General features: G+C 33.0%; 1 protein-coding gene across 8 annotated transcripts in view; it reads left to right on the plus strand.

The window, feature by feature from the left end:
- The window catches only part of Mical_4 (F-actin-monooxygenase Mical), an 80,353-nt gene that overhangs the window by 3,778 nt on the left and 51,721 nt on the right, over window positions 1–24,854 (plus strand). For all 8 annotated transcript variants that reach the window (XR_008470592.1, XR_008470590.1, XR_008470594.1 and 5 more), the window contains exon 3: window positions 5,596–5,671. The gene's annotated coding sequence lies outside the window, so the exon portion shown is untranslated. The remainder of the gene's footprint in view (window positions 1–5,595; window positions 5,672–24,854) is intronic.

Raw genomic sequence — 24,854 nt, forward strand, 5'->3', positions numbered from 1 at the left:
GCGCGCACTCTATTCGCTGCTCTAGATGACTTGCAGACATTTGTGCGGCGAGTTCAACGTAACTAGTGCGCTAAACTACACGTTGTCACTTAGTAATTGATTTGAATGCTTATTTGCATACTCAGTTACTAAATTCCTCAGCTGTGCGCTGGATTATTTGCATCTTGCAACGCTTTTAATTTAGCATGAATGGCTGGCTAAAAGAAGCGGTCGGTGGGTCGGTCGCGTGTGGGTGAAGTTGCTAATTCTGTTGCGTTCACAGTCAATTGCGCTGAAAATAATTAAGTGCTGCTTTTTGCGCCAACTGAGTCAAGGTCAGTCAGAAGACTGCAGCGCTTTCACCCTAAAACAAGTGAAACGCCTGTGGCGACTATTTGCTTTTGCTTGCGCCCCATAAAAATGGCATGTAAATATCTAAACATTTCTGCTGTATGACACAGAACTAGTAGCCTCACACACCAATGTATCTCAAAAGGCAAAAACAGTAAAGCATAAAAATTGCTTGTGCGTTCTCGTTTTTCTATGCGTATCTAGTTGGCGCCTCTTCGTCTTTTATGCATGATGTCATGTACGAGTGTGGCTCCAAGTTGGCGCTTTTGAAAAAAGGACATGAACATAAAAGTTGTGGCTGCACTGGTTGCCTGCCCACCATGGAGACTTGGAAATGGAATGATTTCTCAAGTATGCATGAAAGTGTGTGTATTTGTGAAACCTTATAAGTTTTATATAGTTTTTGGCTCGTGACACTTAGTTCTCTTCCAATCGTACGTTTTTGTGTTGAACTTTCTCTGATATAGTCCACTTTATATTTTATTATTTGCTTAGTTTAATTGAGGAGATTAATAGCTTGAAGTGATTGTGGTATGAAATACGTTTTAGTATTTCTTTATTAGGTGAGGTAAGCCGAGAGCCAACATAAAGTGAATCTCTTTCCATCGTATGGCGCACCGAACATTGTAGGGCTTTGTTGAAATAATTGTTTGCAGAGGAGTTGGATCTTCAAAAAGTTAAAAGGCTTCTTTTAATCGCATTATGACTTATCGCTAACATTACAAATAGGACCAGTGTACTCAGAACCGAGTTTTTTTTTCTTATAAGAGAGCATGGATTTTTTAGCAAACAAAAATTGACAGCTGCCTATTATAGATTTTGTTCCGTTTAATCGAATAGTGTATATATCTTGGTAAATCTGTTTTACTTAGATCTTACTTAAATCTGTTTTGCTATTTAATTTTTGCCACTCCCAAAGTGAAATAAATTTGTTAACAATCATATTTTTTCGACCGCTACTGTAAGCCAACTAATGTAGCGTAAGTACAACAGTCAAACGAATTCAACGATTTTCTTGCCGCCATTATGCACCAGCTCCCATACTAACGAGTTAACAAATTCGTTACACCCCACATAAATCGACAGGCATTTTTCATAGTCATATTTTCCGCCCTGTTCTTTTGACGCTTCCATTTGTGTGACGCATTATGCTGGCTGTGACTTGCAGTAATAGCAACGCCAGCATCACCATCACCGTTAGCGCTAGCTGGTGGCAGCAGCGGTTGCACTCTTGGCACCATTTCACTTGAGCATTTCGCGTCCGAACAACAAACCCAGTTTTAAGAGCAGTTGAAGTACATCTACATTATATGTTTATGTATGTGTTTGTGAATCTATTTGTGCAACAAATAACACTCTGTACTTCCTGGCGTTGGTAATATGCACAAACTTTGTCACAGGCCATTATACAAATTGTTTTTATTTCTTAGTTTACACTTTGCTGCAGAAAAGTTATAAAAATATCGACGAGTATGTCAGCAACACAAGTGACACATTTAACAAACGGGATTACTTATGTATGGAATATACTATATTATGCATTCGACAGGAACGAATTTTTGTATTTGCGACAACTTATTGTTATGGCTGGAAGAGTTATGGCGTACCAATTCCATACCATGTAAAGCGAACGTCTAATATTTCCGGCAATATCGAATCCATGAGCTCAGTGCTGAACAACAGTTTTGTTGCCAATACAATGTCTCTCAAACTGTTATATGAGGATACTCCGTTAATGTAAGATTTTTGCTTGGTTTGTAATTGTAATTATTCATTGAAAATCTAATATTTGATAATAATTTTATTATAAAAATCTGATAGTTCCAGGCTCTAATACAAATTTGCAAAACTAATATTAAATCTACAGAAAATTTGGCATTGGAAGGAGCCAGAAGATTTAAAACCTTTCTATAAATATGGGAGACCTTTCTTGAAGTTTTTTTAAGCAATTGCCATTTCTAACTAAAATTGTAAATTGAATTTCATTTCACATTTCACTTAGTAAGTACAATTTAAATTCTCCTATAGATATAAATCTCATTAGTAACTAAAAGCGTGCACAAAGTTATAAGCAATCATATTATGGCATTAAATTTAAATAAATTAAATGACAATTTCGACATACTCGCATATAAGCCACGGGCTGTGATTAGCGCCAGCGGCATGACCCAAAACATCTCTGCACCAAAATTGTTCACCGCCAAGAGTAAAACACTGCGCTGAGCCACAAATGCGGATTTTATCTAAAATCAGTAAAATGCAATAAAAGTAATTAGGGCGAACCAAGGCTTGTGCATCGACACATACACAACTGCGCATATAATTATTTCTATGTATTATGGTAATTTATACACATTAGTTAAGTATGTAGACATGTGTTTCTCACATATGTATATATGAAAGTGCTTCAAAATGGTATGAACAACGTCATAAGCAACATAAAAGAAGTCACTGAAGCTTGAAAATTTCAAATATGAATGCAAGTGCAAATGCAAATGCGAACGCGAGCATTGACGGAGCGAGTGTACCTTTTGGGCGCACACGGAGGTGAGCATTTGATGCAGAAGCTTGTACATTATATACACACACATAAATACATGCATACAACGTTTAGATTTATTTTACTATATTTTATATGCACATATACTCATTTACATGCTGGTTTTCGCTGTTGGTCGAAAAACCGTCGACTTTATTGCATTTCTGTGCAGTTGCATGTGTAATACACATATAAACACCGGTTGGCACAATCAAATTGCGAGTTTCAAAGGCGGACAGGTGTTGTGCCGCACGAACGCTAGGTTGCACGTATAGAGGCGTATAAGCGACGGCGAGTGGAATGCGAAGCGGTTGTTAATAAGTAGCTGGCTCGAGTCGGCCTGCCTGGTTAGTTGGTCCATTTGTTCATTAATTTATCGAGAATGGTGAGAAAATGTGTTTTACAAAGGCACCCCTTGACATAACACACAAACACAACAATTTTTACTAGCGCTTGGTAAATGTTGCCCATAGAAAAATGCAACTCTACCCGCTTGCATGCGAAATCAACACTAAAATTGTTAACACTTTGACATTTAACTAACAATTGATTTGTTGCTTTAGTTGTTCACTTTTGTTGCAGATTTTATGAATGAAGTGTGTTTAGTACTTACATATATAGTACTTACATATATAGTATACATAGTACTTACATATATAGTATACATACTACATAAGTGTACCGCGATTGTTGAAAAATACATGATTGCTATTAAAGTAAGCTTTACTTGAGTGGGTGGGAATTGCATTTTTTGTTTGACGCAGGCATTTTACTTATGAAGGCCAATCGCCACAGAAGGTCTGCTGACTGCAGTGTCGATGCCATTTCGTCACACATACGAAGTGTGTTCAAAAATTAACGTGAATTTGCGGTTTTTGAAAAAAATTTTATTTATTAATTCATTCGTCTACATTAATCTTTTCGTTGTTTTTCAAATTTGATATAATTTCGAAATTATTCCTCGAAACACTTCTCAAACCCGATTTTTGGGATAGCCTTCGGCTATTTCAGCTACGAGAAAAATATCGCTTGACTTGTAAATTGAGGATCCTTTATGGTTCTCTTTATTTTTGAAAATAGAAAAAAATAATATGTCTGGCAATTATGCAGGCTGGGCATGAACAACAGCTTTTAACAAACGAAAATCGCCAAGCTGATAAAAACACGCCTGACCTTAGTGGCTTGACGACTGCTAAAAATTGTAAAGAACTTCACTTCATCTCCAAACCCCTGAAATTTAAAATTTTACGATTCTCGATTTTTGATTTTAATTTATAGTTTTCTCACCATAACCAGGCAAAATTAGAAATCAACGAAATCTTTAACTAGTCTCAGGAAAACGGCAGCTGTATTTGTTAAATCCCTAACGTAAATCAGTACATATGTAAACATATCAAGGAAATCGGTTCAACTTAACGTTTGATTGTGAGTATTGATTTTAACAACCCTCCCGAACATTCTTGATAGTAGAGATAAGGCAGTTAATATTTTTTGACGATTGACTTTTATTGCCGAGCGTAATGTAAACATGAAATACATATTTACAAAAGTACATATGTATAACAACAACTCTCTTCAATCAGAACTGAACTTTAAAGTTTATTACTTTCGTGCCTTACAATTTCTGATTAGAAGAAAAAAATAAAATAAAACCGTGATTTATTCTACAATATTTTTGGTTATTTAAATAGAGTTTAATCATTATAAGTGACTTAGATTCTGGCGGATAATTTTCTTTTTAGATAACACAAGCAAATCTCCTGATAGATAAGTATGTATGTTATTAGAACACATTAAGCGCATGGGAATGGGAAACGATGACAATTGCCTACTCTATACTTTAGTCACACTTAAAAAGATACTTACATATAGATAATATATATATGTAACTGCCACATTAAACCGCCACTTCACTCTAATTGTAGCAGAAAAGAAGCGCAAAGAAAGCGCAAAAAACATACAAATTAAACATAAATAAAGTGCAAACAGAAAAAAAACTTTTTCATTCGACTTAAGGTACTCAAATTTCATTGCATTTGTGATAAGTTCAGTCAGTTTCCCTTCCCCGCTTCCTATCTCCGCGCCGTGCCGTGGCTGCGTGGTGTTCACAATAATATTGGGTGTCGATGTCATGACGTTGTTGCTGTTGTTGCACCGTTCAACACTCACCACCGTCACCAGTTTTGGTCGACTTTGTGCTGTTGAAGTGTTGTTGTTTTTTATTGTTATTTGATTTAAAGTGGTGTACTTCGTCTACTCCTGCACCGCTGCTGACAATGGCTTTGTCACTTGACTTTGTCTCTGAGTACCAGTAGGTCTGTTGTTCAATTCAATTCAAGGTCAAAACGTTTTTCTTTTCATCGTGTTTCAATTTCCACAACGGTGTAATATTGCAAGCCGGCGTTGGTAGGGTTAACGAGCGCTAAACATCGCGGAAGAAGCAAAAATCATAAACAAATGCGTTGTGTTTTAAAGTTGTTTGCACTCATTTTACGTTTGGCGCGTGTTACAATTAAATAGTGGGGCGCAGATTTTGGCTAGCTCTAATTAAGAGTGTTCTTCGAGTGTTGATTGCTTTAAGATTTATCTTTCATTGTTGCTCCTAATTTTTTTTTTTTAATATTTACACCTTTAGTTTCTTCTTTTTCAGATTATTTGTAAAATAATTATTTTTGTATTTATTTCCTGTTCTTTTTATTAACACTTGTCTATCTTGTCTTTTTCAGATTTCCGCTAAAGTGTAAAAATAACGGTTCATCAACTCAAATGCTCTAAAAAGTATTTATTTTAATATTATTTGAGGTAAGTGTGCTAAAAATATATAACATAGACAATAAAGTCTCTTGTGTGTATATTTAAATTTGTTAGGTTGTATGAGTTTCTCAGAACTAAAGAAAGGCCATAGTTTACTGGGTCAATAGCTGTTTAAAGCAGCCAATGAATATACTTTAGTTTAGTTCTTTTTACAAGCGACAGCATAAGAATTAGAGAAGAATTAGCAGACTTGCTTAATTACTCTCAGCGGGCACGAAGTGCATATCCGAAGGTGTAGTGTAAAGTATTACTGTATTCAAGTAAAAATACATGCGATTCCTTAAGTATAGGGTGTCCTTTTCTGATATATTTTACTCCTTTTTCATATAACTCTCATGAACTTCCAATAAATTTATTAAATTGCACACTTCTAACTTGTTGAAATACTTTTTAAAATTCTTGATTCCTTGGTTGAATACTCTTAATGATTTTTTAAATGTCAAATATTTCGCTTGACATCCCAGTTTTGAATTGCCGAATTGCAACCCTGTCTACCGAAGTCTTAAAAAGTACAATACTCAATCGTAATCACCCACAAATTTTCACTCACTTGTATGTGTTTCACTCTCACTGGGAGTCTCTGGCAACATGGCCACATAAGCGGCCAACAATTTACTTAACTTTTATAAAAATACATTTGGATCTGCCAACCGAGATCGGCAACTAAATACGTGTACTATCGGTTAGTAAGTTGTATGCAACAAAATTGGCAATCGATGCACATCTACCTATACGTTTGATGCCACTGACAGGCACTTACTTGCGAGTAGGTCTGTCCGTGTGTACTATGGCTGCATGTCTGAAGTGTTAAACGTTTTAATACAAGTACATATTATTTTTAATACATTTGCCATGTGTAGGTACAACATTTTTTATTTGTATTCTGTTATTTACAGTAGAGACTCAGTAATAGACATCTGTCGATAATTATCAGTAAATTATTTTTGATTGATTTGAAATATTTTTTTTAACTTAATTTCAAATATTTTTATTATTTATTTATTTTTTTTTTTCTAAATCGTTTCTAAATCTAAATCTATCGTTTTTCTAAAAAAAAACCAAGAAATGTTCAAAGAAACGTGTGTTCCACTTTTCGCGGCTCCACTGTACTCTTTTTGTTTTTTGATTTCGTTGATTATCTATCGTTGCACCTACAGCACTGTGGAAATCAATTTACTTTTAATTGGCCTCCGCGTTTGCGAAACCAACTGATTGTTACCTCGAACTTCGTCTCGCCCGTGTTCGCCGTGTACGCGTTGGGCTACTACTCCTCATGCCTGCTGCTTTGCCTTGCCTTGGTGGCGCTTTCACAAACCGCAAATTCTCAGTTTTACTGGCGGTTGCGGTCGATTAAGTTTCGAAATTTTCGGTAATTTTCTGCACATAAACGTTTAAAGCATGTAGCTACTTAAGGGTCTTAGACATTCTTGAAAATAAAAATTCATATTTTAATAAATCATTATTGACTGCAAGAGAGGGAGGTGTGTTGGAAAATATATAATAATCATCAAGACCTCAAATATGTTAAAATTGAAGTGAATTTAAAATTGTGCGCTCATACATAAAATTATGTAATTAAAGACAACCAAAAAATTTTGACGGACAAAAAATTTTTGTTTAAGAAATAAAATAATAAATATTCCGTGAAAAGAAATCATAAAAACAAAAAAAAAAAATAAAATATTTGGCTAAAAATAGCATAGAATTGCTAAGTGAAATGATTATATAATTACCAAAAGTGAAGTGATATGTAATAAATGAAGATAACTGACAACATAATAAGCGGTGTTCACACATAGGAGTAAAATAAAAATTGAATATGAATCAAAATTTAGAAACTTGAATTAATGGAAATGAAAAAACATCAACATTTTTGTTCGATTTATTTTTATTTTAGAAGCAGAACTATACTACATACATATATAACAGTAATCGCAAATTATTTTTCCTTATTGTCCTTAAGGATTTTTGAATATTGCAGTTTTTTTGGTTAAAATGTCGAAGCAGTGTTATATTCCGGACCCTAACTTTAGTATATAGTTTTAGTATAATTTCTTAACGAAAATAAAAGGTAAAAATCACGTCTGAGTTCAATTCAATTCAATTTTCAAAGCAATATTCAGATGTTGAAATTTTACGTTCTAAATTTTTTTTATTAGTATATCGTAAATTAAAATAACAACAGCTATTAAGAAGTCTCAACGGTTGTTTTTAATTGCTGTTTTTTTCGGTGAATGCCTGAGTTCGCTCTTCATGGTCCTGCAATAAAAATATGTGTGAAAAGAATAAAATGTTTATTTCAAAAATGTGTTGGATTGTAATATACGAATTTGTGAGCACACTACGCAAGCAATAACGGTGATTTTACTTAAATTTTTTATTAAAACGTAAATATACTAAAATATTGAGAAATTATCGAATTGTGCTAAATTGCGCAGTTAAAATTAAAATCCAATAAAATTGCAAATTATTTTTTTCAAAAACTTTCAGTCTTAAAAAAAAACACTGTGTAGGGTATTAGCCACATCAATGAAAAGTAAATTTCTTTTGTTTTAACACATTCTTCTAGGAGAATCTGATGAATTTAATGGTTTTTTATTTATTTTATTTATTATTTTTTTTCTCAATTTCTCGTTGGTGTTGCGTGCAAGCGTGAGCTGCTTAAGTTTGGCAGCTTTTAGAATCACTTTTTTTTTGCCGAAAGTGAAAATTGAAAGCGCTGCATGGCTAAAATTAAAAGTGCGCGAGAAAAATGCGTAGCGCAGGCAATAAATACGGTACCGCGACGTTGCTAGATGCGGCGTAAAGTGTTGGATGTGAATTTTGCGGCTAACAAAAAAATAATTATAAAAAATCGGCTACATGGCATTAGCTGCAATTGAAATTAGAACACGCATACATACATATATACTTATATATAAATTGAAATATATACATATATATTCACAACTGCCAAAATGACAGCGCAATTATTTTTAGTCTTTTTTTTCAAGTGGGATTAAAAGACCCACATAGTCAGATATACAATCATATACATATGTATGGATGCATGTGTACATACATATAGCTAATTGACAAGTGAAATATTGAAAAAAGATAAAAAAGGAAACAATTATTTCTATTGTACAATGCCACAGCATGCGGCAGTGCGCAGCACCCTTTTATGGCTGTATTAGCCAGACGGATACCGTTTTATAATTTTACATTTTATTTTAACACTAATAACAACAATGCGAGGCTGATGAACTCTTTTGCCGGCGATAACCTAAAATTGGAGCTACTCACCACTACCAACGCAAGCACATAGACAGGTACACTTTTTATGTGCGATCGCTGTCGATTTATTTACTATATGTACCGATTTAATTTTCCGTTTGATTATGTGTGCAAAATGGTGAAATAATAATTAGAACTTTTGGTCGCACATTAATAAAAAATTGGGTCATGAAATACACTTGTATTGACAAGCACACATATGCATATTAGTATGTGACAGTTATAAGTTGGTAATCAGAAAAACGAAAATTTGATTTTACTCAGCTCAGCGATGGAATGTCTCTAATAACTTTCATATTACCAAAAATTTATATATATGTTTTTCAAAATTTTATATTTTTACAAAAGTGTTGCAACAAACAGCAACTCTATTTTCAATTAATTTAATTAAATTATGGATTAATAAGTAATTGCAACAAATTGTGATTATGTTTAAAACTTCTCCGAATCACTTATTCACAATTTCGCAGCTCATTTTCTGGTCTCTCACAAACCGACTACCGACTAAGCAGATATTTGCTGGCGTTGTATGCCAGCCAGTCAGCAGGTCTGATGAGCGTAGTTATTCATAAAATTGCTGATCTAATGACATCCACGGCTCTATAATTTGTTTAATTACACTGTAATTCATAGTCAGATGCGAGCGTGTGTTAAGCTTTGTATGTAAAAGTGGGTATTTGTGCGATTACTTCATATTTTGTATTATTGACGGTGGACAAAATGCAGTCAATGTATATACATACCTTCTGGTAAATACAGAAATTTTAAACTTCGTGCTGTTTTGATATGTACTCTCCGTAATTCCTCTTCAACGATCACATTAAATTTGAAACTATTTTGGATACTTACATCTTTGTGAAAATTTGTAATGGTTTTATTGATTTGTGGAATCAATTACTATTTGAATCATCAATATAACGTTTTTAGTTCTTAGTTTGGATTATAAATGATTTTAAATTATGGGAGAATCTTTAACTTTCCTTACGTTTGATGAAGTAGTTGCTTTAATTAATTAATATTCCCTTTATAATATTTTCTTTCTGAAATAAAAGTGCAAAAATTTCAAATATTTAAAGAGACAGATACATACATATGTACATATGTATCTGTAAAAATATGTACATATGTATCTGTACATATGTATGTATATAATACTTAATGCAGAAGTATTCGTTTGATAAATTGTTTGTTGATAAGATTTGGGAACGACCAAATTCCAATCTGAATGGTATTGCTTTACCATATCAAATAATCGTTATATGAGGTGTGTTCAAAAAATAACGGGAATTTCCGTATTTAGAAAAACATATTAAGGGGCACACCTAGTGTAATGGCCTAAAAAAAGGTGATTTTTGGGAATTTTTATTAAAAAACTACTTTATCAATTATTTCAAAATTTTAAGAATATATTTATACATGTTTCAAGAATATACAGTGAAATTTTTGAAAAAAAAATTAAATATTTTTTAAGTTATAGTCGATCTCCAACGGCGTGAAAAAAGGTCCTTCACTGCTGCAGTGATTCCGGCTTTAAAAAAAGTAGTCGAATTTTACCCAAAATTTTGGTCGTTTTTGGCCTGCCAAAATTCGATTTTTTGATCAGATCCAAAATCGATAGTTCATTGTACGGAGAATTATATAAAGAACATTTAAAAAAAACTCGATAGTGATCGGATCATTTGTTTTTGAGTAATCACTGCAGCGAATTCGGAAAATGATGTTTCGAGAAAAACGCGTTTAAAGATAAAATGATCGTATTCACTGTTACCGAGCGGCTGCTCTTTAAATTGCTATAACTCAAAAACTATTTGAGATATCGATTTGAAATTTTAATATATTATTTTTAAAGGTGTAATCTACCGAATTATGAACCAAAAAAAAATTATTTTTTTTTTGAAATTTCACTCTAGGTGTGCCCCTTAATTCATTCGTAGATTTTTGGGGTAGACTTTGAATCAGCGATTTCTTGTATGCTTGTAAAACGACCTTTAAGGTTCTATTCATTTTTGGAAATGGAAAAAAGGCTCACCCGAACCATGTCTGAATTTAAGAAATATAAATTTTTTTGTTTAAATCAATCGGTGCTCCCTAGACTATAGCGAAAGCATATGCGAGCAAAAAGTAGCGGTTATAAATAATATTCCATGAATTTAAATCCATTTATGTATGAAAGATCGTCAGCCCGAAATGTTTATCACCAAACAAAAAATTTATTTCAGATTGTAAATGACTTTCATTCATAAGAATAACTTAAATAAGTGGTGTACATAAACACGCTTATGCAAATAAAGATAAAAGAGCAGTACTATACATATATGTGTGTTTGTATGTATGTATATTTAAGTATGTATGTAAGCTCCCAATGGCGATAACAGTGAAGCCAGAAAAGCAACAAAGAAGGGAAATAACTACTTGCTTGTTGACCGGCCGCCCCGCTTTGTCAATCAACCAACCTTGACCAGAAAACACCACATTTGAAAAGCAATAAGCGCACAAAATTACAAACATACATATATACAATGTTTGTAGATACAATAATTCTGTTGCAGTATACATATATATATATGTGTGTGTACTTGTGTGTTTGTATGCAAAGACCAGGCCTTTAATTTTATGAAACCTTCAAGGCAGATACGCTCGTTTTTGGACGATGGCGAAAGCGCCAAAACATGATTTTATTATTGTATTATTCGGAGAGCACGACACGCTTATTTGAATGAATCAGCTAAACTTTATTTACTGTTATTTATTTATATGTATCATTCGCATTTTCGAAATTGCCATTTAATATATTGATTGAAAATTGATTGGCTGCAATCGAGAGAGAGAAGCTGTTAAGCTTTTTAAAGGAGCGGTTAGAGATTACTTTCGGCGTTAGAGATGATTTAATTTCGAACTAAATATTTAAATATAATATAATTAAATATAATTTAAATAATGACAAGAATATTTTTTACGTAATCTAATGGTTATACTATATATATTTATTCATATACGAGTTGTGTTCAAAAAATAACGGGAATTTATGTAAATCAATTATAGATAATCTCTTCAAAGTTGTTCGCTGCTCAAGTTCGAAAAAAAAAATAAATTTGGTGAAATTGTTTTTTATTTACTCCCTTGCATCTGGAGGGTGTAAAATGGTCATTTTATGATTTTCTAGAAATTGAGTTTAGCTTTTATGCGTTATAAACATTCATATAATACAAATTTATTGAATCCGATACTAAATGTATCGATTTATATTCCAAATAAAGGGCAAACGACCTTTGTTGCGTGGATGTTTGATTACACGCCTTTCGAGTGAGCTTAGCTTTTTATTGAATTCTAGAAAAAGTGTGAAAAAGCCAAATAACACATGCACATGAAATACTAGTTGTTTACAGAGCCCTTTTCCGGTGTCGGAGGAAACGCAAATTGTCTGCCACAAACGATAAAAGGCGGTCGAATGAGTTACGGCACGAGTGAGCTTGGGTGTCTATGTGTTTGTATGTGGGGATACGTGTAAAAGTCATAGAAGGTGATGAGGCGACTGCAAGCGTAACATGTCGTGCCAGGCGGTACATATGTATGTATATGTTTATGTATATATCTGTGTTTATTAATAAAAATATATTGTTGCATTTACTGGCGTTTATCAAGAAGTTGGGAGAAAAAGTAATGAACTTCATGCCACACACAATCGCTGTGTGTTTAAAAAAAGACAAAATTTTGCTTTAAATTCGATTTTGTTATTTTTTAAATTACTTTCAACATTTTTAGTTTAGAAACAAAACGCCACATTTAGCCTTTGTTTATGTAATATATTTGAATGTATGTATGTGTGTATTTAGTGTTTATGTGTATGTTTGCAAGTTAATATAGTTATTTAGCCGCAAGCGAGCTTTTTTTCATTTCGAATGTTTATCGAAAAATGTTGGCATTGATCGTATGAGTATTTTATTTATTAGGGAAAAACTTGCGTTTAGTTTCGATTTTGCCGGTGTTTTAATGTATAGTCTATATATACATATTTATTTATTTTGCTGCTTGAATGCATTTGTGAAAGTCACAGTGTAGTGAGCAGCGCCAGCACCGCGACCACGAATCGACAATTCGAAAGGGACCCCAAAGTCGCATAAACATATACATATATACATATATACAATCAATATACTATATATTTATATAAATATATATAGCACACGGCAATGACTTTAAACACCGAAAGTAATGGAAAAAGTAATAAAATGTGGGTATGAAACACAGAATTTCAATTCACAAACACACTGAAAAAAATTATTTTCTTTTTTTACCTTGTAATTATTAGCCGAGTAGGTGTTGCAGACAATCACGAGAAAATGTTAAGAAGCATAGAAAAACCTGCGTTAATCTACCAAGTAGAAAATTTGTTTTTTTGCGCTCCCAACTGGCTAACCCACCTGCGTCAACACAACGCACAAGCAGACAGACAGACACACACAGAAACTGGCCAACACGTTCGAATTCGGCAGAATTGAAACCATTCGCACATATGTACATATTGCACTTGGCTGAAGTTTCTGGTTTCTGTCTTTCCACCCACGCATTTCCATAAAATTCCAATAATATTTTGTAAATACAATAATATAAAATAAATATGGAATAATATTTATTCGGTGAATGCCAATCATAGTATATACTTACGCGTATGCATAGTGATGATTATATACATACATATGTGCATACATATATAACACATGGATGGTGTCGGGTGTAAGCAATATTAAGTAAACATAAAATGTATTTTCTACTGGAATTATTGAGAATCCATGAGGAGATTTTTTTAAATAAATAACACTTTATTCAATTAAGTACATATTAATTTTCGAGAAAAATATCAAGGTCGTTCAAACGGGATGCCGGAAAAACATTTAAAGAGTTGCCGACTGCTTAAATTGTTTGTTCCGATAAACAAGCTGAAGAATTATTTCTGTTGGAGATGCTTTTGTGAGAGGTTTCCGCTTGTTTAAAAACTTTTGTTTCAATAAGTTTGGTAAATAACTAATTTTTACAAAGAGAGTATCAACCAACGAATTTTTAATGTCATAAAAAATGTTGTTGTGGAATACAAATATACGCGGTATGTTAAAAAATTAACGGGAATTGTAAAATTTCGCGTATTTGGAGAATTCAATAGTGAAATTTTTTATTCCCTTGTTTAACATCCACAGAAGTAGGATAAATTGATTTTCAGCTGTATTCATTGCTTACTTTGTATGTTGCAGCCCTTATAGTTAAGCGAGTTTTTATGACTTTGCGATTTTCGTTTGTAAATCTCACACACCAATTAACTGTTGATTTTTTCCCGAAAATCTAGAAAAAAATTTCCTGAGGCCGCCATTTTGTTAATTTTGAAAAATTTTGGATTATCTATTTATAAAACTATTTTTTTTAATCCGATTGATTTTAGACGAATCTCCAAGCACTTATGATTGTCACCGCAAAGACCTTTTTTGTTGAAACTGGGTCATGACAGACAGCTATAACTTTGGACTTTTTTTTTATTTTTCGTGACTAAGTCAAAACATTGTATAATAGTGGCATATTATTACTTTTGTAAAATAACATGATTTAAAAGCAAAAAAGTGACTGAAAATTCTAATTTTTTCGTATCTCTGACTACTCCTAACCCCTTAAAGGGCCGTCGTGTTAAAAACATACCAAAAATCGAGTTTGAGAAGTGTTTCGAAGTGCATAATGGCGACTATTTTGAAGGCGACACAAATAATATAGACGACTCAATAAATATTAAAAAAAAAAAGAAAATTCCCGTTATTTTTTGAACACACCTCGTATTTCTATTTATAATATTTATCCCTAATCAAAGCTCTAAATATTAGGCAACTTATGAGGCAACACAGTACTTGCATTGTATACGAAAAAAATGAACGTCACCTACACTTCTCTTTAACCATTCTTCAAAAATTAATTTGTTTATTATCATTACTATTTTTTTTAATAATAAAAGTCAATTGTGATTGCTAATCAAATAAAGAAAATATTAGCACACTTTTCGAATAAATGAAGGACACTTTGTACATACAATATAAGTATAGTTATTTGGCAATCACTGATATTCATAATTATTTTGTAATTATCTATCAAAAATGAACACCTACTTACTTGCAACTGTAGTATAACCAAATATTATTCATGCCACTTATGATTAATACATACATACAGACAAACATATTTATACTCATAGTGAAGTGTTATGTGTTGAAAAATTAATCTAACTTTGAAAGCAAAGCGATAACTGTGTGATTTCTGAATTTTGCTTTATATCTGTGGGTTGGCGCAAATGTGTGTGTGTGTGTGTGTGTACCTAATTGAGCTTTAATTATTCGAATCGTTTTTTTTCTTCAGTGATATTTTGCACATTTTGTGTTCATTTCTTGCTTCGTGTTTCAAACTTTTTGCTCCAGTTATTTTCACGCACTTAAACACACAAGTCACACCATTCAAATACACACTGATGCATATAGAAATGCACACACAGTCATGCGTGTACTTGCACTCAAACAAAGCCACCGCTGTTCATAACATACGAGTATTATGAGTTTTCCATTGATTGACTCAAATGAAATTTTTATTACAATTTTTTTTGTTCACATACATATCTATTTGCCATACATTGTTTGTTTATTGAGTTCATTGTGTAACGAAGCGCTCAAATTGCATTTTTTCATAAATTTTTTTTCTAGCAAACTTTTATAGAAAAAACTGTCTAACAAAGGTACTTGTATTATTGCGCATGCGCAGTACGCACTTGCATGCAATGTGCGCCGACAGCTGTTGCTTGTCTTGTACTCGTGTTGTGGATTTAAAAGCTCAAGACAAAGCGAACAATACACGTGCTTTAATTTGGAATTTTAACATCTTATTTCACCCTCTCGTTAGCTGTTAGGTTGGGTGGAAGATCTGATGGGTTACTTGATCTTGAAAATATTGTTTAATAAGAATGAATATTGTTTCAGTTCACAGTTAGTCCAGAAAAAGCGAGTTTAAATACTTCAACTTCTTAAAGTAATGAAAATATCCTCAGAAATGCCTCGCTCCCGTATTAAGTTCCGTGTTTGTTTTAGCTAATTCTGGGAGCGTTTGAACTGAAATTCTGTCTTGAAATTCTAACCGGAAAACGTATCGTACTTCAGGGGCATACTTTCATATATTAACATAATAAAAAAATTTCACAATTGTACTCTCCAAATCCGTGAAATTTTACAATTCCCGTTATTTTTTGAACATACCACGTATTTTTCAATATACTATATCTAATTTGTCCTAATGTAGAGGGACCAAATTAATTTTTATACTCTCGCAACCTGTTGCACAGAGTATAATAGTTTTGTTCACATAACGGTTGTTTGTGTCACCAAGAAATATAAGAGTTAGATATGGGGTTATATATACATAAATGATCAGGATGACGAGTGGATTTGAAATCCGGATATCTGTCCGTTCGTCTGTCCGTGCAAGCGAGTATCTTAATGAAACTTGGAACACATGTTCCTTGGCACCCTGAGGAGGTTGCTTTCGAAAACAGGCAAAATCGGTCCACTGCCACGCCCACAAAATGGTGGAAACCGAAAACCTATAAAGTTTCATAACTAAACCATAAATAAAGTTATGAAAATGAAATTTGGAACATAGAATCCCATTAGGGAGGGGCACATTTGGATGCAATTTTTTTGGAAAAGTGGGCGTGACCCCGCCCCCAAATAGGTTTTTTGTATATAACTCCCAAACCAATAAAGCTGTATAGACCAAACTTTCTGCAGTCGTTTATTTTAGCCATTTCCTTATTCAGTCCAAAAATGAAAGAAATCGGATAATAACCACGCCCACCTCCCATACAAAGGTTAGGTTGAAAATTACTAAAAGTGCGTTAACTTACTAACGAAAAACGTCAGAAACACCAAATTTTACATAAGAAATGGCAGAAGGAAGCTGCACTCAGATTTCTTTACAAAATGGAAAATGGGCGTGGCGTCGCCCACTTATGGGTCAAAAACACTATCTCAAGAACTACTCAAGATTTCAATGAAATTCGGTATATAACACATTCTTGACATACTGATGACATGCGTGGAATATGGGCGAAATCGGTTCACAACTACGTCTACTTCCCATATTACTCAATTTTGAATTCTTTTGATTCGTTGACTTTATAATACATACATATATACATTAGGAACAAATGAAGATAGCGGAATAAAACATTACACAATTACTGAGCTGTGACATCACTTGTCGAAAAATTGTCAAAATCGAACCATGACTTTTTAAGGCCCCTAATATCGAACATGAAGAACTCAGTGCCTAAGAGTAATTTTTCACCGAAAATATAGGTAAATCCCTCAGATATTTTTATGTAATTCATTCCCTCTGAATTTTTTTCTTATAACAGTTTCTCTCTGTACCTGAAATGGTAAAAATCGGGTCATAACTTCCTCCAGATCCCATATACCTAATTATAGGTAATATTAAATTAAGTGAGAGTATTGTCTTCGATCATTGTATCTTGGTGGTGAAAACGAGTGAAATCGGTTTAGGAATTACCTCACTCCCCATATACTATTTATGATGATTTTCGTTATTCTATTGAACCGAATATATGGGTCGAATTGTGTTATCTTTATAAAATTACATCAATAAATTGCGAGAGTATAGAATGTTCGGTTACACCCAAACTTAGCCCTTCCTTACTTGTTTTTCATTTAAAAAACATATTTTTGTTAGAAATTTTAGAAAAAAGGTAAATTTTCTGAGTTGTTCGAAGTAATTTTTTTCTAGGAAACCCTGTTTTTAACTACATAAATTATCAACTAATGGCATGGCTATCAATTTTAATATAAGTGAATATGTACATATGTACATATATTTTAATTGCAAATGACATCACTTGTTAGACATTAAATCTATTTTGATTTGTTTTATTTTTCTCATCAAAATACTTCTCAAGTTGAATAGCAAGGTCCAGCTGATCTGTGAAGATAGAGTTTCATTTATAGTACCATTTATTGTGTCTATATCATTTGTAGACATACATATATGTATATGTATGTATATGTATATTAGTAAGCTGCATCTCATTTATCATACCAAATTTACTAGCTTGTCTAAAAATATCTTGTGTGACATGAATGCAATCTTTATTGTTTTTGTTTTCTCAATTCAAATGTTGATGATGACTGCGTAATTTGTGGGAAGAATCTCGGCAACAATTTCATTTTCATTTTACTTAGTATTTACGAGTAGCTACATATGTCGTATGCATGAGTCTATTAGAGAGGTATCTCCATTAAAAATATCGCTATGTGTCACAATATTTAGTACTTAGAAACGAAATTTTATAGCAATTTCAATTCGCCAAAAGCAATGAAATTGGCCGCTTTGTACAGCCTGATGCCGCTGGTGTTAATTCATTTGTATTTCGATGTGAGTGAGTATGACTTATTTACTTATAAGTATGTATGTGATTTTATGTGTATACCGATTTATGTATGTTATATGAATGATTTTCGTATTATGCGGCAATCTTTTGCGCGCGGATTTTGCTCATAAATGTTTGGTTTGCTTATATTTTATTTTTTTGATACTGTTGGCTTGCTTGTGGTCATCAAGTTCATTTACCCAATTTTCGCGTGCTGTGTGTCGACCCAATTCGAAAAAGTATTAAACGTTTTTGATTGCTTTGTTGAGGCATGTGTTTTGTGGAGCGTAGGCATGAACATAATTTTTTGGATAAAATGTACAATATTTATTATATATACTTATGAATATTTGGTAAATGTATATAGCACGCAAAAACTTAGTTATCGACAGCTGAAAAAATAGAAAAAATTCATATTAAAAGAATCGTTAAAATAGTTATAACGAAAAGGTGATTTTCTGGAGCTTTCACTCAACTAAGCTTTTCGGAACTGATAGACAGCTTTCTCTTCTCTTTTAGTACAGTTCTGTCACTCCTAAGTATTTTCAGTAATAGTGCTGTTGAAGTCTTCCGACCCGCGCTTTATCACAGTCGTCTTCGATTTGCCATTTCTCTGCTCTCTCTGTCACCTTCAAGTACCTTTTTTCTCTCACGTGAGTGTTGGAACATTACAAATCATGAAATCTAAGTTTCTAAGTTAATCCTATTTACTTAACTTAGGTGGTGTGTTAAAAAAATAACGGGAATTGTATGATTTAAAATTTCATGGGTTTAGTGAGTCCATTTCTGAAAATTTTAAGAAGTTCTTCGACGATTGGAAAAATTGTTGACATAAATGCATAATATTGAATAAGGGCTATTTTAAAGGCGACAATATTAATATAGAATTAATAAATTTTTGTTTTTCAAAAATTGAAAATTCCCGTTATTTTTTGAACACATCTGGTACATACTGATTGAATTATATTGCTTTTTTATTTCTTCCTAACCATAAATTATTTATTTTATTTGCAAACTTTTTGCGCTTAACAACAAAATTCACGCCATGTACTCTAATAGTTATGACCCAGTGCCCAAGCCACACACTTCCTCATTGCAATTATGTGCATATACACACACTCAATGTTTGTAATCCCTCATGGTATATGCGCTGAAATTCCTTAACTATTAACAATTACTAACACACATAAACGTATGATAATAATATTATGCGGTAAATCATAATGCAGCGCATAGCATTTCATGCCACATGACCACATGCAGCGGTTCACGGTATCAGTGACTACCGCAAACACATGTGTTAGTACATATGTTTATATGTATGTATTTATTTATGTAGCTCCTAACTGAAGTGCGGTTGTCGGCAGCATGAGTTGAACCCACAAACTGACACGCCACGTACACACCAACCCACAGATTCGTTCTGCCGCCACACGCCGACGCCGACATGTGGTCTGTGTCTTATTACTTTTTTAACGAAGCGTTTTTATACTCAAAAGTATGTATGTAACTTATGTACATAAATAATTGTTTCTAAATTCAAGAATGTTTGTGCTTCAGCTGTTTGTGTTCAGCTTCTCAAATGGTTGAATGAATGTTGGGCGTTCGGCTAACTATGATATAATGTAGATGCATACATATATGTAGATATATGTTTGCATAAAAGTATCTCGAATTTTTACATAAATATATATCTACTGAGATCAGTGCATAGTTAACTATATATATATATATATATATATATTACATATATTTCTATCGAGTTTAGCTGGGCAACCGATTGCCTGGGCATAGCGTGCGTCTCAGCAATTATGATTGAACCATCGAGGCTCCGCGAAATATTCAGTGAAATCTCCTTTAAGCTTGTGGCAAATGTACTTACATATAAACCGAAATTGTTGTAATAAATACCCACACACACATACACACACTCAAATACAAGCGCATTTCGAAAACATCGAAAATAATTACTTGCCGTTAACAATTAATGTTTACCAGTTTAACACAATTATTTGTACACCAACACAAACCCGAAACAAGTTTTTGAGATGTTTAAAAATTACACAATTAGCGGTTAAAAACGCACAAGCAATTCGTTGTTCGGTACTTTAATCAATTATGTAGGAATTTTGTTTTGTTTGTGTTGTTGTAACTTAACTTACTTACTGACTTACTCGTATTGTAATGTTTATTAACCGCAATCTACACTTGAGAGCTAACTGATTCTACGGCCTCGCCTTGTTACAATATAGTAAATAGCTGATTTTTTTGTTGTTGTAACATCTTGTAACTGGCATTAAGTTAGTTTTCGGGAGATCATATCGAGTAATAATCGGAATATTGCTAAGACAACAATTTGAAATTTAGCAATCTGATAATAGATTTTTAAGAGAAACGGTTATTTTTATTTACTTTGAATCACATCTCGGCGTTTGCTTTCAAAATGGACAATTTTTGAGCCATAAAAATATATATGATATGTTAAAAAAACAAAGGGAATCTTAAAATTTCGCGGGTTTAGAGAGTCAAATTACTAAAAACAATACTGTAACGGTGCGCAATCCTCAAGGCTCCATATTTTCCAGACATGACTACGTGTGACTCTTTTCTATTTCTCAAAATAAAGAGAGCACCAAAGGGAGGTTCGTCGTTTTACAAGATTACTAGAGATCGCTGATGGAGCCAAAGTCTATCCCAAAAATAGAGTTTGAGAAGTGTTTCGACGATTAGAGGAAGCGCTGACATAAATTCATAATATCGAATGGGAACTATTTTAGAGGCGATAATATTAATATAGATTAATGAATAAATATTTTTTCAAAAACGAAAATTCCAGTTATTTTTTTAACATAACTCGTATGCCAGCTATTGTTTTTATTATTATTGGATCCGCAAGATTTTGTAGGCCTAATGTCTCAGCTGCAACATACAATATAGTCTTCATATTTTTGTTTTTGATTTTTTGAGAGATTTTGACACCGATTGTTTGAAAATTACATACCTGTGCCCAAACAATAAGGTGACATTTGAATTTAAACTGCGCGCGTCGAAGGATTTGGAGAATTATTTTCACGTCAAAATATTCATTAGCGTTTGAGATACGTGTCGTTTTGTGAGCTGCTAAAAGTGAGTTTTTCGTTTTTTGTGATGTCGAAATTTGTTGAGCGAAGAATTTGCATTAAATTTTGTTTACGGAATCAATTTTCTGCTGCGGATACGTTGAGGATGGTGCAGAAAGCCTTTGGTGATGAGGCTATGTCTAAAAAAAATATTTACAAGTGGTATAGTGAGTTCCAAGCCGGCCGTGAACGTGTCGAAGACGAAGAGCGTCCAGGGCGACCATCAACCTCAACCGACGAAGCTCACGTTCAACAAATCAAAGATTTGGTGTTGAAAAACCGTCGATTAACAATTAGAGACCTTGCTGATGAAGTTGGCATATCGAAAGGCTCAGCCAATACCATTTTGAAGGATGTTTCGGGCCTCAACCGCGTCAAAACTCGTTCTGCACCCACCGTATTTACCTGATCTGGCGCCGTGCGACTTCTGGCTGTTCACCAAGCTCAAAAGACCGCTCAGGGGAAATTGATTTGGAAGAATAAATAAAGACTTTTCAAAATATATACAATGTCGCCTTATTTTTTGGACACAGAGTATTTTTTCTCTGTCTATATAAAAAAATCTTCCATAAATTAATCTTGTTCTAATTTATTTTACATAATATATTTAAATCACAGCTGAGAAAGTTTAATTATTCTAATAGAATTAATAATCGTTACTTTTGAGTAATCGATAAACAATTTCCTATTGTCATGTCACCACTATGTATCATATAATCATGTCATAGCACATTCTTTGTTAATATAAATTCAGTCGCTCCATTAATTTCATCATAATTAGCAGTAGAGAGCTGTGTACTTAATCTTGTTATTCATTTCAACGTCATGGCCACTTGAATTAGTGAGTCAGCGGCAGCGACAACTACGACAATGTTTTGGTAAATTCCAGCTGTAATGTCTCACTGCAGAATGCGATCAATGTAATGTTCTCCCGCGCTTTAAATTACTAATTAAAGAAATAAGTCTAATATGTGCTATGTGTAATTCAAATTCTATTGAAGTAGTGTGTGCCTTGTACGTGGGGCGGTGCTGTCATTTCACAAAGTGACAATTGAAAGTGACAGGCAGGGTTCGTGTAAATAATGTTGCGGTATAGAGAGAGGGAGGAACGGTATAGTGTGCGCTGTGCAGTGACAATAACATTATCGGTTGTAACACAAAAACAAAAATGGTGTGGAAAGTGAAATTTAATCCTGTACGCGGGGAAACTTTAGTATAGTATCCCCCGATTTCAGGGTTAAAATAGGTATGGTTGGAAAGAGGACGATCTCCAGATTACGAATATATATAATAGTTGCCGCAGGAGACTTATAGTTTTCGAGATATTCGCATTTAAAGTTGAAAATTTCACAAATTTTATGTGGCGATATTTCGATTATTACTTAACTTTTAATTTATATAATACGCTTATTATACACTAACACTTCACTAAATTGTTTCCACATGCTTATTTTATATCAATTGGTTTAATATTTGCTTTAAATAAGCATTTTAATTTTTAAACAATTTTGTTTATATGCACAATAACCAGGTTGACAGATATCAAGTATTGCCATAACCAAACAAATGAAAATAAAAATAATAATCTTTCGCGTATTGCTTTTTTCTGTAATTGCGGCCTTCGGCCGCGCTTTTGAAAAATAACTCTGGTCCACCCAATATCATGGTTTTTCAAGAAACAGGAATAAATGTATTATAAATCATGTAATTTTTTTATTAACTTTTATTCGTTTGTAAAATATGTAGATTTGGCAACACTTGATATCTGTCAACATGGTTATTGTGCATATAAACCAAATTGTTTAAAAATTAAAATGCTTATTTAAAGCAAATATTAAACCAATTGATATAAAATAAGTATGTGGAAACAATTTAGTTAGTTTAGAAGTGTTAGTGTATAATAAGCGTATTATAAAAATTAAAAGTTAAGTAATAATCGAAATATCGCCACATAAAATTTGTGAAATTTTCAACTTTAAATGCGAATATCTCGAAAACTATAAGTCTCCTGCGGCAACTATTATATATATTCGTAATCTGGAGATCGTCCTCTTTCCAACCATACCCATTTTAACTCTGAAATCGGGGGATACTATACTAAAGCCGACCCCTGTACGCTTGATGCATTTTTGCGTTGAAATGATTTTTAAGTGAAATTCGTTGGCCTTCAGTACACTCCTCCTTTGCTCCTGGCAAACAAACCCCGACAAATGCAAACAGTGTGGCCAGATCTTTGATTAACTAGCCACTATTTATTTTCTAACTTCAGAATTTTCAATTGCAAAATGCATTGCCGCTGCGCTTGTGCGCTTCTGAGTAAACCGTGTCGTATACGTGACATTGACATACTTCACAACAACAAATAAGCGTTTTGCGAGTTTCACCTGTTAACTTTCAATTTTTATCAAACAATTGGCATTGTTATTGTTGCAATCAATCGAATTTGAACTTCATACATACAGGCAAAGGTACACACATATACATACATGCATACATATGTATATATGTAGAAATGTATGTTACGTAAGCTGCAAACAATGTAAGGTGAAAAACAAAAACAAACAATTGCATTTGCTACCAAATTACGCGCAACAACAATAGCAAAGGCAAATTAACGATAATTACTTAATGTAATGAATACGTTGTGTGTAAGTGTTTGCATCTATGTATATATGTATGTAAATAAAAAGTGTTCTCCTTGCGCTCACAATCGATTGTGTGTGATCTCGCCTTGAAGAAGCCAATTTGCCATGCTATTTGCACACCTATTTCAGTGTTTTCATTATTATTCTGATTTTTTTTATTTATTTTTTAATTAAGAATTGTTTGAAGTAAATGTCTATCAGTGCACACGTTGAACAAGTGATCGCCAATCGGTTGGGGTGAATGCATGTGCAGTTCTTCAGTGTTTAAAAATATTAATCTTTTTTTTTAATGAAAGTGCAATTATTTTTATGTATTACACTATACGGCAAAATTTACTTTTTTTCTGGGTATTGAACCAAAGCAGTTTTTGCGGAAGATTGAGCCATGAGCAAAAAAAAACAGATACTTCGATTTTTGAAATTTGCTTCCAAAATCGAAATATTCGACTTCGAAATTCGAAATTAAACTTACTGGGTACATATTTCTTTTCAAAATAAGAAAAAAATCATTTAAGTTTTTTTTCTGTAAAATTTATACAGAAATTATATAAATCACTACCAGAAGAAGCTCGGATAATCGCATTCACAATCATACCAAGTTTTGGATCAGTATTTTTCGAAATATAAAGCTTTTACTTTTCGTTATCCCATTTCGGCCTCTTAGTTTTATCGAA

The sequence above is a fragment of the Zeugodacus cucurbitae genome, chromosome 2 (genome assembly GCF_028554725.1).
Source record: "Zeugodacus cucurbitae isolate PBARC_wt_2022May chromosome 2, idZeuCucr1.2, whole genome shotgun sequence".
In the NCBI taxonomy this organism is placed as follows: Eukaryota; Metazoa; Arthropoda; class Insecta; order Diptera; family Tephritidae; genus Zeugodacus; species Zeugodacus cucurbitae.